Genomic DNA, 19809 nt, shown 5'->3' on the forward strand with positions numbered 1-19809 from the left:
AAAATAATATTTTATCTATGACATCTTGTGTGCACCACAATGGATGGTGGGAACAGGCAGTGGACTGTTTGCTGCAGGACTGATACATTTCTTTCCTACAAAAAAACAGGGAGGTAATAAAATCAAGCAGGAGACATGGACGGCTAAGTTGTAACAGGCCTTCATTACCCATAAACCATAACACAGTATATTTATCAGGCAAGCGAACATAGAGGCCAGGGATAGAATTCTCTAGTAATTGTAATCAGCAATTAGCATAAAATGTGGGTGCCATTTTGAGACAAAAGCCAGCAACTGTCAGGATTTACCCAGAGTGACCCACAGATAGTCCATATGTAGCCAAGGCTGGTATACTGCAGTCCTTGATGTTATTGTTCCTCCAGGTTCCACAGATTCAGCAGGTTTGATGGTTCCATAGGATTCCAAAGGGCCTTAGTGGAAGGGATTTTGGTTTTAGAGTCTCCTTTCATTTGGAAACAATAGTTCCTCTCCATTAAAGGGGTTTAAAATCTCCATGGGCTTCACTGGTCATTCTGCCAGTTGCTTCTGTTTCCTAAGTCTCCCAAAGACTACTGAGTTACTCACAATCCTATTGTCCCTTTGTCTGATATCATTTCTGGGATATTGTAAAAGATTCAGAACTTATTGTTTTTGAATTATTATTATATATATTATTATTCTCCTTCTTTTTCTTTCCAGCTTTAAAATGGATGTGTTCACATCTAGAAATTCTGCTAGTGACATTTAAAGTAACAGAACATTGCTAGAAATATTGAGCTTTGCCATAAATGCATTTTTACGCTACGGTGCAAATTGTTGCATGTGTGCAGTAATACACATTGACATTGACAATTGGGAACCCCGGATTTACCCCCACCCTGAATGTGGCAGAAATAGCAAGCACTAAAGAAATACATTCTGATACCCTTCTTAGGTTTTACGTTTTTAACAGGTGATGTGTGACGTGTATTTCAACTGCTGATATGTGCTACCAAATTTTTATTTTGTTCACCCATTGCACTGAAATTAGTTGTGCATAAGCATCTCTTGAAGTGGAATGAAATAGATATTGCTGTACAAATCCTGTTAAGTCCTTTCATAATTTAACAGTTACACCCCCCCCACACACACACTCACACATACTCACACATACTCACACATACTCACACATACTCACACATACTCACACATACTCACACATACTCCATCATATCAGTACAATTTATGTAAATACACATGCATAAAGTGAGATTTAATGCAGAACTGAGGTCAGATATTTGATCTACAGCTTATCTACATGGATATATGAATAAGGAACTTTGCAGTATGGTTGTTATTAAATTATATGTAGTCTGATTTCACAGATTTGTACAGATATACAGCATACATGAAATTACATTCTACTCAAGAGCGTGACCTTTTATAATTAAAAAGGGAAAGTTGTGCTCAACACAAAATTTTAAACCATTAGGGGGGGGTGCAATAAGGGTGTGACAACAAAATTCATACAGACAGCAGCAAGAGGTCCTCTGCACTTACCCATTATCAATATATAGAGGACATTCTGTGCATTAAGCTACCAAGATATGCCCTTCTCCTTTATACAAAACGGGTTGATTGTCCATATTACAATATACTGTACTTCAAGCTGGCCAACTACAAGTCCTTAATATTTAGAAAGGGTTTTTTACTGTGAGAGCTGTGAAGTTGTGGAATTCTCTCCCTGAATCAGTCGTACTGACAGATACATTATATAGCCTCAAGAAGGGGTGGGATGGCTTTCTAGCAAGTGAGGAAATACAGGGTTATTGGAAATAGCTCTTAGTATAAAGTAGATCCAGGGACTGGTCTGATTGCCATCTTGGAGTCAGAAACACATTTTTCCCCCTCTGAGGAGGCAAATTGGAGAGACCTCAGAATGGGTTTTTGCCTTTTTTTTTAGATATAAAAGGTTAAACTTAATGAATGTGTCTTTTTATAATCTAGGTTACTACCATTACTAAGGACAATGTGACATCTTTATGCAATAAACTACTAAAAAGTGCCCCAAAAAGTGGCAACATAGGGATTATTTGTCCATACTGTAAACTGCAATGTTTTTAAGCTGGCCAACTTCATCATAGTCACCCCTGGTCTGGCCAGTCCTACACTCACTTCCATCTGATTAATTAGAAATGCTTAAATTCTTGTTAGTTTTATGGTAATGAGATCAGGTAATAAAAAACAGGCAGCAGTTTTTGTCCTATAAAAAACATTACATACACCACGAAACTGCCACAAGCAGATAGTCAACTCTAAAAACATGTAGAATCCAACACTATGGAACCAGCCGATAAGAGGATTGTATGTCAGAGAACACACACAATACCACACCAGCTGCCATTCAACCATTAGAGACACTGGTACATATAGACGTGCGTGTGGAACAACACAATGGCCTGCAAGAGCCTGGAAATAATGAAATACCACAGACCAGTAGAGAAACACAGAGGGGTCAATAAAATTCATGGATGCATTTAAAAAAGTGCTGCTGCCTTTTCATAGCCTTAAATGTTGCGGATCCTACTCATTGCAGCCTGGACTGTTCAATTTGGGCATTTCTGACTAGTGCCTATCAGCACTAAAAATCAGCAGTGTTTTTGGTATTATCACAGCTGCCCAGGTATGGAGGCAACAACAGCTTCATAAGGAGAAGGAATAGTAGGACTATTTTCTGCTATTCCTTTTCATCCTAGCCTACATGGGTTGCTTGGAGTTTAGGGGCAGCATTAAAAAAAAGGTTTCTTTGCATCCACTAATATTTGCCCATATTGGGAATATTTTCCTGTTTGATCAAATATACAGTTATAGAGTGTATGTGAAGTACAGTAAACACAAAATACATGTTATACAGTAAAATGATAAGGGAAAAAGTTTCTACCTACTCAAAATTGTCGATTTAAATTCTAAGAACCAGATTAGCTTGTGAACTGCAATGAATTAAGAGGAAAGACAACCTTTCCAAGGTCTATTCAATTTACTTTTCATAAAGGAAAAAATTAACCCTCCAGATCACTTAAAGTTACTTTTCCAAACAAAATACTAGTGCTTTTTATTAATGCAGCCCACCAATTTTTTAAGTGACAAGTGCTGTAATTAAAATTGTCTATATGTCAATAGCACAACAGGATAACAGCTAAATTATTTCCAGGGCCCAAATACCTAACAAGGATGTAGTTGAACTACAACAAGAAACAAGAACAAACACCCTAAAAAGATCAATTTACTTTACTTAGGAAAATGAAAAAAACCTTCTAATCTCTTTTTAATATTTGAGTTTTAGGGCAGTGACATACAGGGAGATTATTAGCCGCGCTACAAATCTTCGTTGTCGTGGGCAGTTGTTGAGGTAGCAATTTGAGGTAATAGTAGGCGTCTGTTTGTGTTATGGCCTTTTAACTGGCTAATTTGCCTTTCTCATCTAGACTTTCTTATGTCTAAGGTACCCAGGGTTTCTGTGTTTTATAGGTTACTTAACCTCTGCAATTGAGATATAGGGAAGGTACATTTGAGGCCCTGAGCGTCCTGACTTCTCCAGCTTGGTGGTATCCCTAGGGATTAGTTAACAAAAATTGAGATAGCAGTTTTCTCTGGGATATCTCCACTCATCTATTAATTTCCTTTCCCAAGAGCTTAATAAGTTTCCAATTGAATTTGAATGATTATTTCTTCTATGGGTGTGTGTGTTATCAATTAATTTGGTTACTAAACCACTACTGATTCTATAGCTACAATCACCACGTGTCATTTAAACAATATTGGGAGTGTGCAATTAGTACATTTTGGTGACATTTGTACAAGTACATTATTTTTAGATAAGTGAATCATGTAGACTTTTAAAGGGAGTTTGTTCTTGTGTCATGTTGTAGTTCGAATAAATCCTTGTTAGGAATTTGGGACTTGGAAATATGAATAATGTAAGTGTTGGTAGTGTTGCTATCAATATGAATTCCTGCAACTTAAGATAGGATCAAGTACAATCTACTGTTTTATTATTACAGAGAAATCAGAAATTATTAGAAAATGAATCCCATGATCTACAAGATACTTGGAAAATCAGTTATTTCTTTTTAATTTAACCTAATCTTATCTTATGTATAACATACTTCAATGTATTGCCTATATTATTCTCAGGGGTGACAAGGGATTGCTCGTATGGTTTTGTCTTTACTGTAAATGGTTCAATATTATTGGCAGCTGGGAATAAACCTGGGCTTTGTGGTTTAAAAATAATTATAGCATTCCCTCTGAAAACCTATATTGCATCCTTTCTTATAAACATATGGCTAAGTGCCTTTTCATTTCCCACATTCAGCATGGGAGTGTTGGTACACAAGCCAAGGCACAAGTATTGCACTTCTGTGTTTGTGCATCACCGCTGACTGTACTAGGGCAAACTCTGCACATTCTAGATGGGTTCCATAGATGCAGTATCATATTCATCTAGTCTGTATGTAATGCTTACATTTATAGTCAGCTCAGGGAATATTGCTACAAAGAATGTATCTGTAACCCCTATTTTGCTGTAAAAACAGGCAGTGCCAGCTAGAATTAGGGATGTAGCGAACATCGCCAAAAATGTTCGCGAACTCGTTCGCGGACTTTCGCCAAAACTCGCGAATATTCGCGAACTTTGCGAACCCCATAGACTTCAATGGGAAGGCAAACTTTAAAACCTAGAAAAGCCATTTCTGGCCAGAAAACTGATTTTAAAGTTGTTTAAAGGGTGCCACGACCTGGACAGTGACATGCAGGAGGGGGATCAAGCAAAAATTTCTCTGAAAAATACTTTGTAAAAAAAACGCCAAAAAAACGCAAAAAAAACCGCCAAAAAATAACGCCCAAAAAAAACGCCAAAAAAAACCCGCCAAAAAAAAACGCCAAAAAAAACCCGCAAGCTATTCCTATGTATATGCATAGGCGATAAAACGCGGCGGAAAAACACGACGGAAAAACCAAGGCGAAAAAACGCGGCGCCAAAAAAAAACGAAGTGGCGAACATCGGCAAAAGTCCGCTAATTTGCGCGAACGCGAACACCCGATGTTCGCGCAAATTAGTTCGCCGGCGAACAGTTCGCTACATCTCTAGCTAGAATAGGTTTAGGGCATGGGGCACATATAGGAGTCTACACATCAGATGGGCTTTCCCTAAGTGGAAATATCCCAGGGTGTAGTGCAACTACAACTCACTGATGTTGTGTGCAAAGTAAAATGAAAAATAATGGATGCCAGAAGGTTCTTGCTGATGAAACAACAGTAACTGGGTTTATTATCCAAGACAAATGAGTGCACAGGGTTAAATCATACTCACATCGAGGAATTAGGAGTAACGCACTCTGAGGACAGCAAAAGAAAATGCCCACCATTTTATCCCACCAATTTCGAGACTGGGCTGGGTAAAGGCACCTGCTGACACCACTTGTTTTTTGTATGTGCTTGGGCAAATAAAACACTTTTTTACACGGCTTGCAACTTCAGTGTGCTACTGGATTTTTTTGCTGTTGGAAAGATACCTCAGTCCTCAGGATGAATACCTTAGCTGTATTAGGATCCCAACAGCCGACTATGGATCAGGGGTTAGGTACTAGCCCAATTCCTATGTCTTAACTGTGGCCCTGTACTAAGGCAACGGTGCCTGTAAGGAAAGGTACTTCCAGCTCCTTCTCCTGGTTGGAGCCAGAAACTGCTCTTGCTTCCTTCTCCTATCTGCCTCACTTTGCTAGAAAGTACTCTACGGAGTGCTTCTATCATTTCCTCATTCACAGGGTCCCTGTCCCCCGACTTTGTAGAGTTTAGATTGGTACTCTAGGATTGGGGTAGGATTGACTTTACTGAGGCCCTGTTGGTTCCAGGTTCAATGGACCATCCACCTGAGACACCAAAGGTAGCCAAAGGTGCTAATTGGAGTGCAAAGGGTGTGGTCAACCTGTAAACCAATAAGGCATATATGCAAAACTGTAAACTAGATACATGGGTCTTTGCCCAGTAACAGCAAAAAGAAGGAAGTGGTAGGGTTTAAAGTCATAGGGGCATATTAACCCTGTGGGTCCCTACACATCTATTATTAGTATCATGATAAATTAAGGTTAATAGATCATGTAAGAAATTGCCTTTTAGCTAGATTTACCATTTTCTAGTGTTCAATTTGTGTCCGCAAAATGGGTTGATACAGATTTATTGTTAGTGTACTCGATCTCATGGTTGTTGGTCCAGGGCAACACTCCTGGACTCCATATCTGCTTTAGTGAGTACAGGTAATTCTTATATTGCCTGCTTTATTATAATGACGTTTGCCTGCTTCAGGTTAGTACTGACACAAATTGTTGGGGTTGCTACAGTAGCCCACCAATGAGATTTCTGCCCCTGGCATTGGTACCTTAAAATAGACCTGTCATTGACAATCATAACATTTTTTTAACCAGAGGCACAGGGAGAGTGGACTGTCTTTCTGCACACAGTTCTCTATAAAATATCATTATCCTGACGATTTACTAATCTATACTGGGTTAAAGGGTCACTATATTATCACAATATTTCAGCACAACAGTCTTTAGTACAGGTGTGGGATCCATCCTTATTCAATCTCTACTGACAACTTTCCCCTTGCCTGGTCACTTCACTTCCCTGTTAAGGCACCAGAGGCTTTTGGAACAGACTGCAGCTAATAGTCCACTTAACCATTAACCCTTCATTGTTTTCACCAGAAAAAAGTCAAGGGTAGGGAAAGTATTTACAATGTTATATAAATGAATGTACAAATGAAAAACAAGTGTCGGCAACAAGTTACTTATGTTACAGTACAGCCATATAATTACATTGCAGTCCTAAGCACAATTACATTTTCCAGATTAAAATGTTATACCAGATGATTATGTCAATGGGGGTGGGGAATGTTCACTATTGATAAAGGTGAGCTGTCGCCATTTTTTACACAGCATAATAAATCTGCCCCTTAGTCTTGTATTGCTTGCTGCCTGTTTATCCGGACTTGCTTCAGCTTGCTGCCTGCCTCCAACCTTTGGCTTGTTATTCGCATTTGTCTACAATTTGTATCCTCTGTTCCATCACTTGGATATGATTTTCATTTGGTCTTCTTCTTCATCATTGTCATTTGTTCAAGTTTCTCATTAAACCAAGTTCTTAGCACAGTTACGTATTCCTGGTTCTTCTAAACACCAAACATGGAAATATCACATTACCAAGCACTTACGCTCCTACCCACAATTCCCCGCCATAACACCTCTATTCACTGCTGCTGTATTGAAAGTCAAACTGCAAGTTCCCCATGTCATTTGGCTTGGAGCTTCCTTATGTTGAAAACCACTTGGCCAGGCAAATAACACTTCTTCCTCTTTCTTGACTTTCTTAATGAGTTAAAAACAATCTCATCGCATGTGCAGTGTCAATAAAAATAGGAAGCAAGGACAGCAAAAGAAAATTACTACATGAGTAACTGCTGAATTTTGATTAAGGGTTCATACATTCATTTGAACATTAGTTTGCTTTCAGTTACATAGTTGATTTGCATAATGAAACCACTGACAAGGTTTAACCATTGTGTGGCCAGAAACCTATTGTTTTGTACTGTATCAAGTTCTTTACCAAAATCAAATTAGATCACAAGTACTGCTACGCCAAGGTCTAGCAATGTGCTCACCACCTTGTAGGGCAACCTCCTCTGTCTGGAGGGATCTATTGTGCATAAAGCTATGTTGGTTTATATTATATTACAGGTATTGGATCCGATATCTGGAAACCAGTTATCCAGAAAGTTCTGAATTACAGAAAGGCCGTCTCACATAGACTCCATTTTAAACAAATGATTCTAATTTTTAGAAATTATTTTCTTTTTCTTTGTAATATTAGTTTCAATCATTTTTATTGGGATTTTTTAAACATTATAGCCAAATAAAGGCATTAAAATATTTTCAAACATTAATATTTACATTATGCAGAAAAATAATCTGCAGTGCAAATAATAACAACCGTTGAAAACGTATACATTCAGTATTGGTCAACATATGATAAAATATGATATAATATAATTTAATATTGTTGGTTAAGAAATTTGTTATGTACACGTATATTTATACACGTATACTAAACACGCGTTGAAAACGCGTAAGTTCAAACGTGCAAAACGCGTATAAACTGACACTATTGAGATCCTAGGGGTCGCATCCATCTAAGGATTGATTGAACATAGTCAAGCTGTATCATTAAGAAATTTTGCTTCACCAAAAATAAAGAGCAATATTTTTACTATAATAAATTGATATATCCCAATAAGGAAGTATACATATAGTAAAAACTATAACTACAACTACACCTAATACTACAACTAATGAAGTTGTATTCAGTTGCTAAGAGTTAAGAACAGTACGCTTCCCTCATAAATTATTGTGTTCTGCAGAGTACACAACTTGAAAAGTCTGCATCTCTGTGAGAGGGTTTATAGGATGTATTGGATTTTTTACATTTATTTTCTTTGTAATATTCAAACTGTACCTTGTACTTGATCCCAACTTAGATATACTTAATCCTTATTTAATGCAAAACAATCCTATTGGGTTTATTTAATGTTAAAATGCTTTTTTTTTAGCAAATTTAAATTATGGAGACCTAAACTATGGAAAGATTCGTTATCCGGAAGACCCCAGGTCCCGAGTATTCTGGATAACAGATCCCATACCTGTACTGATTTGCAGCGTGTTGATATGCATTCTAAACACGTTGGTAGGAAACCAGGGTACCATAAAAAAAAACCCATACAAACATCTCATATAGTGTTCAGGTTGGAATGGAAATGGAAATTTATATGATTTGAGTTCTGAAATGTCTCACACCATTCTACTTGGTAATTTAGAAATATTTTTATATTTTATATTATATTGGGATCTTGAAATTTATTATTCTTCTGAACAAATACCCTTCATTTTTTGCAAGCTTCCCTTTTCTTCCCAATGACTTACATTTAAGTTAAGTTGCAATGTTGTATTATGGCTTTTCGTGCAGCTTTATTGTGCTTTAACTTGTTGTATAAGAGTGCAATAAAGCCTATATTGATGTGCTGCCACACATTAATGGAGAACTAAACCCTAAATATAAATATGGCTTACAATGCCATATTTTATATACTGAACTTATTAAACCAGCCTAAAGATTCAGCATCTTTATAGTAGTAATGATTCAGTAATCCAAAGTTGTCCTATGGGGTCACCATCTTGGATTCTGTAAGGGGTGTCAGTGACAATCACATGTTCAGTATGCTTTGGGCAGCTCAGCTAAGGGGTCGAGGCAAATTATCACACAGAAAATTAAGTTTGTCTGTCATAGAGTGTGTTGCTACAGGGCTGATTATTAATGATTATTCATTACAACATTCTAGCTTACAGGTACGTCTTTAGTTAAGCTTTACTTCTCCTTTAACTTCCCTGTTATATAAGTCTCATTTAATTTATGAACTACATTTTCTGCATTTGAAAAAACACAATATTTAAATTTGTTCTGTTTTATTAAAAAAGCAATTTTAATAACATAAACAAATGGTATTTATTGCATTGCATTGTATTGTATTTACTTATATAGCAAATATACGCAGTTCTTAACAAAGCAAAAGCCCCCCCCCCCCTCCACCAAGTGGAAATAATGGTTGCCACTGGAAAAAAAAAACAATATCTTCAGATTTTGGTTTTATTAAAAGATTTCAATGATTTGACATATTCATAAAGCTGCCCCATAGACTTGCTTTGCATTTAAATGTATGTGATGCTTGTTCTGTTCTTTTTGGCGACTTGTATCAGCCTTGAAGGGTATGGCCAGAGATGGCAATGGAATTGCATACATTTCAGCACAGCATTGCCTGGCTCCTCTTAAATAAGTGTTGCTATTAGGACTGCAGCAGATGGGGAGATATTAGTTTCACTGTTTGTGGCTATTAGTAACTCAGAAGGTGGGGACCAAATTCTAAGAAATCACCCTTTCCCTAACCCTGTCTGTGCAGCAATTGGATTTTACAGGAAAGATCTAGAAAATCCAACTTTAGAAAAAATGCACAAGTCTCTGCCTATAATTAACCAACTGTAACCTTCCTGATATTTAGGGGGTGTATTTATTAACATTAGAGACAAACATCACTGGTGATGTTGCCAATTTCAACCAATCATCAATTAGATTTGAACGGTCACCTAAAGGTTGGAAAACAAAAGCAAAGATCTGATTGGTTGCTATGGGCAACATCAACGGTGATGTTTGTCTCCAATCTTAATAAATACACCCCACTTTATAATGCAGTCCTTTTGGGCTAGCCCACATGTAGGAAGGGATAAGGGTGAAGACACATGGAGCTACTAGTAGCAGCTACTTGTCATGGCTACTAAAATAGACAATGCTGATCATTTATTGATAACTGTCTCTAAGGGGCACATTTACTAATCTACGAATTCGAATCCCGAACAGCAAAAATTTGGATTGGAAACGAAAATTTCTGAACTTTTTCGTCGCCGTCGCGACTTTTTCGTATTTTTCACGACTTTTCGTCGCAAATTTTTAGTATTGAACGATCATAAACGCTGGGAAAACCTTTCTGACTTTGATCCTTCAGTGCATGTCTGCATGGGCTCGATCAGTGCACTTACGCACAAAAGAGCGTTTGTTGTGCAACAAACGTTCTTGCGTTCAATCCGAAAATTTCGGTAAGGTGACGAAAAGTCGGGGAAAATACGACAAAGTCGTGACGGCGACGAAAAAGTCGCAAAAATACCAATCATTACGAAAAAATGCATTCGGACGCATTCGAAACATTCGTGGATTAGTAAATGTGCCCCCAAGTGTGTTTTAGCAGAAGCAATTCTTAGTATTATCTATGGCAGGGTATTTTCTGTCATTTTGTGAAAAATAGCTGCTACTAAACAGTTCCATATGATTTCACCCTTGTCTACAGGAGGAAACCGTGCAACTTCGGAAAACTGAAGCGATGCGAAGCCCTTTCCACCGGTGACTCCTATTGTTGCCAAAAATGCTTGGGGCCTGGGATTTTCTGGATAAAGGATCTCTATTTAATTTGACGCCTTTGTAATTTTAAGACTACAAAAGAAAATAGACATAAAAAAAACAATAGGAGTGTTTTTCCACCAACAGGGATTACTGTTATTGATTTGAAAAGAAGCAATGATTAATGATATGTGTGAAATCTTCCCAGACGTCAGGGTCTCTTCATTATAAGATCCTTGCAAACAAGTATATTTGCCTGGACATTTATGGAGAAACAGACCTTGGAACATCTCAGAAAGCCATATTTCCTAACAGTTTCCCAGTATGTTCTTTATAGAGAGTGTTTGATGAATGTCACATGTGCTCAGATATGAGCCCCACCCAGTGCTATTGATTTTCTCCTGTCCTGAATCAACCTGTGTGATATCTCCGGACAGCTTATGGGAAACATTCATGCCTGATTTGCCATTTGAGAGAAATGCTTCACAATCTACAGACCATCTATGGCTATTCAATATATGAGTGCCATATATTTACTGAATATGAATGTTTTAAGAATGTAAATGGATTTCTTTCTGCGCCCAGACTAAAATGAGCTATGCTGGCAGCTTCCCAGGCCTTTAATCATATTTCTAATGGATATGTCGTACCGGAGCTGGGCGAGCGTTGCGCGCGGCATGACCTCATACTCCGAGCTCTCAAGGGTTTTTATTAACTATGTAATTGCAGGATTTCTGTTCAAAGCAAAAAGAGAAACAAATAAATACATTATCATATCTCAGATAAAATACAGGGTAGGAAATCGTGTTATGAGTATATATGGATATCTGTCAGCAATTCTTGAAAAAATACAGTCATTTTTAGTGCATTTACCTAGCACCTAGATATTTTATGGTTTCTATGACAACTAAGTTTATTATGTAATGAAACTAAATAACATTAGAAACTTTCATTTTTAGAAGGCATTGCATTAGAGGCTTACAATGGCATCCAAACAAAGAATAATTATAGCCCAAGTGACCTAAACAGAGATTTTTGACCCATTCTGGATAATGACCCCAAATGTGGGAGATTATTGCTTGCATTCATACTGGGCAGAACTATTAGTAATGTCCTTTGTAAGACTGTTTTAAAAAAAAGGCAAGGAGGGAAGATTTCTGGGTAAGAGGAAGTATGGGACATACCATGTTTAACCTCACTGTTAAGCAGCTTTGTGCAGCTGATGAAAGGGTTAATGTCAGTTCTTATTTCTGAGATTGTTTAGCAGTGCACTATATTCAGGTATCGAACCCCTTATCCGGAAACCCGTTATCCAGAAAGCTCCGAATTACGGAAAGCCCATCTCCCATAGACTCCATTATAAGCAAATAATTCAGAATTTTAAAACTGATTTCCTTTTTTTATGTAGAAATAAAACAGAACCTTGTAATTGATCCCAATTAAGATATAAATAATCCTTATTGGATGCAAAACAATCCTATTGGGTTTAATTAATGTTTTATTCATTTTTTAGTAAACTTAAGGTATGGAGATCCAAATTATGGAAAGACCCCTTATCCGGAATACCCTTGGTCCCGAGCATTCTGGATAATGGGTCCTATACCTGTATTTATATATATATATATATATATATATATATATTTACTTATAACAGAAACAAAGTTATATCACTGGTATCTATAAGTACAGTATACCGATAAGAAACATATATATAAGTGAATGATTGCAGATTCTGATGCAATAGATGCACTCAGTCTGTCCTGGTTATGATGTGCCATTTGTTATGCAAAAAAACACCTTGAAGAACTGCAGCACTGATGTAGAGGAGCCCATCTAATCCCCCAGAACTAGCCTCACTAATGAGCTGATCCATAGGTTTCTCCTCCAGCCGATCTCCAGGCCACAGGGATTCATCCTTCTCTTTCCTATAGACAGCTTGGCTATCCTCAGGCCTGGACTGGGATTTACACAGAGGCCCAAACAGCTAGTCACAGCCCCACTAAGTAGTGACTGTGTATGGTATCTTACAGCAGCCCCTCTGGCATTTGCCAGAATCTACAGATTGCCAGTCCAGTCCTGGCTGTCCTCCTCCACCAGTGGCTCTCCCAGCTACAGCTCTCCACTCTCACCTGCATCAGTCTCTTTTTATTGGTCCTGGGCCCTTGCCCTGCCCTTTTCCTTCTGATCCGGCTCTTTAAGGGCAATGGCACATCAAGATATTTGGCGCCCACGTGAAATCGATGCCACCCACAAATCTTCTAAAAATATCTTTTTTAGGAGATTTTAGATAAGGATTTCTGCATGTAAAACACTTTTTGGATCTGTTGATCTGCCAAAGTGAGTACTTCCACATTTTGCCACTATTATACATGATCGCTGTATGTAAAGTGTTTTAAATGTTCATGTAAGATAAGGAAAAGTATTTCCAAGGGGATTGGTTGCCCCTGAGTAGCACAAATTTCCTGTGCCAAACCCACAAATAGTCGCCGCGTGCGAAAAAACGCACGCTATATTAGCCATACACGCCATTACTTTCGTAAAACTACTTTTATGAAAATGCCCATTTCCCTGCAAACTGGAGGCTGCATCACTCTAGCGCCAACACAGACTTGAATAAATCCCACTGCAAAGTCCATATTTTATTGCCAAAAGCTCATAAACTGTACTTTTCTATAATTACCGCCTGCCTCAAGTAGGTGTTAATTTTTACACAGACAAATGCGATATTTAGCGCGTCTAAGTGTTTGTGAATCATGCGTTAGTATTATTTCTGCGTGCTATTTAATGCAGGCTTTAAAATTAACGCACGCGATATGCGACTTAATGCATGCGTTAATACTTTCGCAAATCGCACTTTTTAAAAAAATTTTAACGCAAAAAAACATGCGATAGAAATTAACGCACTTTAGTGAATCAGCCCTACTGAATTTAAAGAAGACCGGAAACAATGCAATAAAATATCTGGGCTTCTCCTTTGCTCTGCACACATAGCCTGTATCCAAGGGACTTACTATCTTCCCACATTTATTGCATATCATTTTTGTGGTTAGGGACCTCATTTTGTAAATATCCCAGCCCCTGTTGCATGGCTCATATATATATATATATACAGAAAAGAACAGAGCACACCCTAATAGTAATCAAATGCCCCAGGTGCTTGCAAAAACCATGTATATAGCAAGACAATGAAACAAAAATTTTTTTTAATGAAAACGATCCAACGTTTCGAGCACCAACTGTGCTCTTCCTCAGGGACATATATATATATATATATACACTGGCTGCAAGTGTTGCAGATACAGTCATTGAAATACTCCACTCCAAATGACACTGAGCCTATCTGGCGCCTGCATGAGAAGCGTAGGGACTTCCTCTCAATCTCTAAAGAAATGTACATTGTATCTGTTTAGCCCCTGAAAGGGTTTACTTGGACTTCCTAATAATGACTTCCTCTTGTTGATTCAGAAATGGGCTCAGAATAATTGAATGTTTTGAAAGAGAATACAGTATGTTAGGCCTGTGCAGTGCTCAATGGGCTTCTGTGATGCTGCACAATAACAAACTAGAGTTGGTTAAAAAACCCCTAAAGATAATAATCCTTACGCCAGCTGCCAGCTGCCGCTGCCCTCTGATCTCTGCCTTACAGAACATGACATGATTTGATTTTAAGCCTGCTGCTGCACTTTTTGGGGGGGTAAGTCTTAGAATACATTAAATCATTTTTGGGATGTTATTGCCTTGGTGTAAGCAGAATCAGACAACTGATAGTCCTTGTGCTTCTCGTCATTTCATGCTCACTCCTAGCATATGCTTAGCCCCTGCATTTACTGTGCAAGTTGTTGAAGTCAGTGCTTTTTTTTAATCTTTGCTGTAGAAAGATAATACTGAGTGACATTTAAAGGGGAACCTGCCATGCACAGCTAAAGCTAGCTCATTCATCTAATGCTTTCATGTTAGCATGAGATATGCCTTTAATTGTGAATGTAAGTATTTGCTCCTTGGATTATTATTTGTATATCCCAGCATGCCTCGGGATGCACATATATCTGCTGCCTGGCGTAAGTCCTTGGCAATGACACCCTTTTGTAGCAAAGATTTTATTGCACAAAAAGGATTTTCCATTCCACTACAGAGATGCCACATGTATTTAATTCCAAGTGCATGGGGCAGAATGGAGCAGTGTTTTATGAGGATTCTAGGGTTGCTTTAAGTATTTTAGGTCTTTATGTAGTCATAATGACTAGTAACCAATGTATAAAAACAAAAAGGGCTCATTAAGTAACAAAGATTATAAATTGCACAATTGCTTATATTAATTAATTAGCAATTTAATGTGATGGTCTACTACCAATTAAAAATGAATGCAAAGTTCTATGGGACTCATACTATGGACAGCTACATAATCATGTAGATATGACCTGAGCTGCAGCACGAGCACAGGGTAGCTACCAATAAAACCATAGAACTTGAGGTTAACTATAATTACCTATCAGATCTACAATAGAAAGACCCATGGCAAAAACAAATCCAAAATTAAAAATGTATATTTTATTTTCCTGTACTATTTAACATATACATCTATCACGACCACTATGAACATATGTACTAACTCAATTTTAAAAATGGATACTGTACCATTACCTTGATTCTATAATGTCTTTCCTTGTTTTTCTTTGAAAATAAGTAAAAACATAGTTCAAAAAATAAAAATGAATGCAAAGATGTGATTTATTTCCGTGCACAACTGCACTGTTTAGCACCTATCTTTGTAAATCACTATGTTTGCCGCACCTTCATTTTTTCTGCCATTGTTTTCTGTGGTGCTCCATGTTAGTTAATACGCCTACTGCAAACTGCTGTATATGTGAATATTGCATTGCTCACGTGCTGATGCCTAATGCTGATAAAGGGATTTGTATCCTTCTTTCCAATAGCAAATTGATTTATTTGCCTTGTACAGTCATTCATTATTCTATGGGTTAAATGTACTGCTGTAAGTTTAAACTGAGATATTACACAATGTGTGAATATATTGGCACTGTGTTTTTCAAAATGCCATTAGACTGTTTAGGTATTTCTGACACTAGTTGATTTCTGTTTAGCAGTTGTTTCATGTATTTTAGCTCCTAATTTTTCCCTCTTCGTGTAACTGTTTTTGACTGCATGGAAATAAACATACTGCACTACGAGCTACCACTATAAGCACTGCAAAAATTGGAAAATGTGGAAAACCAGAAGGGAAGAGAAGAACCCCCAAAAGCAAAATCAGAGAAAGTAATGGATAATGTGGAAATTACTAGATTTTTTACTGAATTGTAATGTATATATGTATAATATGGCTTGAAGTTTTACCCTTCCAAGAAACTAGATCAATTATCTTAAGGATTTAAGGACATGCATAAGAGCCTTACATCAAGTTAGGTTACATGCAGAAATGTGGGTAATCTGCTCGTATGGCTGTCGGTTGGTGTGCCAAGTTGCAAGTCTCAATATAAGCAAGTTTACACCTTTTTTCCCAGTTTTTTTTCCCACCCCCTGCCCATGGTGTCACTTTTAGTTTGAGGCAACCATACTTCGGCTTTAAAGGAGGTCAGTGGGCAGCAGGTGGAGTTGCAGGTAAGATAGTTGCAGGTAAAGTAGTTGCAGGTCAGGACTGGAAAAATTGTAAAATTTGTAAAGCTAATTAGATTGTATGGAGAGTTCTTCTAGACCAATGTCGGCTTCCAAACATAAATGAGTACTTATACAGTATCCTTATGCCTCTAGAGCAGGGATCCCCAACCTTTCTTACTCGTGAGCCACAGTGAAATTTAAAAAGACTTGGAGAGCAACAGTAGCATCATAAAAGTTCATGGAGGTGTCAAATAAGAGCTAAGATTGGCTATTAGGCAGCCTCTATGCACACTATCAGCTTACAGGGGGCTTTATTGGTAGTAAATCTTGTTTTTATTCAACCAAAACTTGCCCCCAAGTCAGGAATTCAAAAATAACTCCCTGGTTTGGGGGCACTGAGAGCAACATCCAAGGGGTTGGGGAGCAACATGTTGCCCCTGAGCCACTGGTTGGGGATCACTGCTCTCGAAGGCCTTATCTGCAAACCTTTCTTCAGTTAGTGAAGGCCACCTAAAATATAGTCAACCAACAAAGGTCTTTAGTATGTGACTCTTGATCTAGACCCTTGGTTAAGTATACTTGCTAAATAAACTGCCATACAGATGGGTAGAGTTAGCTCCTTACAGCTTCTCAGTCTCTATATGCCTTACAACAGTGCTGTCCAACTTCTGCGGTGCCGAGGGCCGGAATTTCTCTAGCATACATGGTTGAGGGCCGCTAATGGAAGCCAGTTTTGACCACTCCCCTTTTTGAAACCACACCCACTTCAAACCACACCTATTTTATCACAATGGTGGTAGCACAGCAAAATCCCAAATGCTTGGTGCTTACTGTGGGGATATCAACTATCATTCATATGTGAAAGAATTATGTCATATTAAGATATACCCTTAAATTTCATATGCCTTCTCCTCCCCTGTGGATAGCAGAGCAACCCCCAGTACATAATTACACACCTTAGGGACCATTTAATGGCTATTTCCAACTGCTAACAAACTACCACAAACCCCTGCCAGGTTCACCTCCCACAAGCAGCATAGGGCAAGCAGAGTATGGCACACACAGGCAGCACTCTGCCTTTCCTACCCTGCCTGTGTGTGCCATACTCTGCCTGCCCTACCCTGCCTGTGTGTGCCATACTCTGCCTGCCCTATCCTGCCTGTGTGTGCCATACTCTGCCTGCCCTACCCTGACTGTGTGTGCCATACTCTACCTGCCCTATGCTGCCTGTGTGTGCCATACTCTGTCAGCCCTACCCTGACTGTGTGTGCCATACTCTACCTGCCCTATGCTGCCTGTGTGTGCCATACTCTGCCTGCCCTACCCTTCCTGTGTGTGCCATACCCTCCCTGCCCTATGCTGCCTGTGTGTGCCATACTCTACCTGCCCTATGCTGCCTGTGTGTGCCATACTCTGCCTACCCTATGCTCCCTGTGTTAGCCATACTCTGCCTGCCCTACCCTGCCTGTGTGTACCATACCCTCCCTGCCCTATTCTGCCTGTGTGTGCCATACTCTGCCTGCCCTATGCTCCCTGTGTGTGCCATACTCTGCCTGCCCTACCCTGCCTGTGTGTACCATACCCTCCCTGCCCTATGCTCCCTGCGTGTGCCAAACACACAGGCAGCATAGTCCAGGCAGTACCTACTGCAGTTCACCTACTGTGAAGAAGTGAACAATGGGGGTGATTACAGCCTGAGCCTGAGGTGTGAACACTTCAGGGGGTGAACAATGCAGGTATTAAAAGGTGTGAAAATCACAGGGGATTACATATTTAAACAATACAGAGGGATTACAGCCTGAATCTGAGGTGAGAACCATGCAGGGGGCCAGTTAATCTCAGTACTGATACCATTTAAAGCTTACACAAAGGCCATCAAAGCAGCCAGACAGGTGGGGGGCCACACAGAGGGGGGTCGCGGGCCGCCAGTTGGACAGCACTGCCTTACAACGTTAAGCAACATTCAGATAAAAGTACAGTCATAAATGACATATTCTCAGTCAAAAACATTCACTTTTCTATTCTACTTTATCTTCTTTTTTCTGAGGTGCTCCCCATCCTATTAAAATAATGCACTCCCTTGCATTCAGAGAGGCTTTTCTATCATGTTTACTCTCTCTCTATAAAATCAAGCACTCACATTCTATAACCTTTAATATCCATACAAATTAAATCATTATGGGTATGCAATATAACAGCTGCTCGCTTTAGATTCTAACAGCACTGACTGCCTTAATCCAATATGTAGGCCCTGTTACAATGCCATTCGCCTCTAAGTCTACCTGATATCAAGGACGCACTGATACTCTTAAAATGCTGAGCTACTGTAGAATGCCGTCACTGTGTCACAACTCTCCTGTCAATCAGCTTTCTGGCCTAAGCCACTTTAACACTGATCTGATTGCTGGGGATTGGATAGAATTGTGATCTGCTGATATTTTCCTCTTGAGATTTTTTCTTGCCTAAGCATTTCATAATTATGCCTTTGATAAAATCGTTCTTGGTTATAACCTTAGCATATCTCATAACAAGTATGAAGAACATGTATATGTACAACGTATACACAATCCCTATATAAATGGCCAATACAGAATTAAAGGGTAATAGAGTATTAAACCCAGCTCAGGGATAGTGATAAAGAACATATGGCAGGGGTGAGCTGTCAGCAACAGCAAGAGGACCACAGGTTGTACAATATATACAAATATAAGCAATAATATTAAAAAAAACATTATTGGCTTAAGTGTCAGAACCATTGGACATAGGATGTATTAACTGGGGAAAAGGCTGGCCAGGTATTGGCAAGATAGGCAAGTACAAGGTGGGTACAGTGAACAGGCAAGGCTGGCAAAACTGGTTTGATAGCAAAGAAGTGACTGGTTAACAAAGTCTAGGCACAGGCCAGGGCAAACACAGGAGTTCAGTAACAGCAGTGTTTACATACAGGGACAGGTTAAACAGACCTGCTACCAGGCAGCCAGCATTGGTGTCAATGGGCTTTACATTTCCCGTCTATGGGCACTTTCAATTGTGCCCAAGCCTACTATTCGATCCCTAATGCATTGATCCCTAACAAATATAATAACAGTTAATGATCCTCCCTTTAGACTATAGTTTTATAATGCATATGTGTAGGAACAGGCATGCCAGTCACCAGCATCAACA

The sequence above is a fragment of the Xenopus tropicalis genome, chromosome 5, assembly GCF_000004195.4.
Source record: "Xenopus tropicalis strain Nigerian chromosome 5, UCB_Xtro_10.0, whole genome shotgun sequence".
NCBI lineage: Eukaryota > Metazoa > Chordata > Amphibia > Anura > Pipidae > Xenopus > Xenopus tropicalis.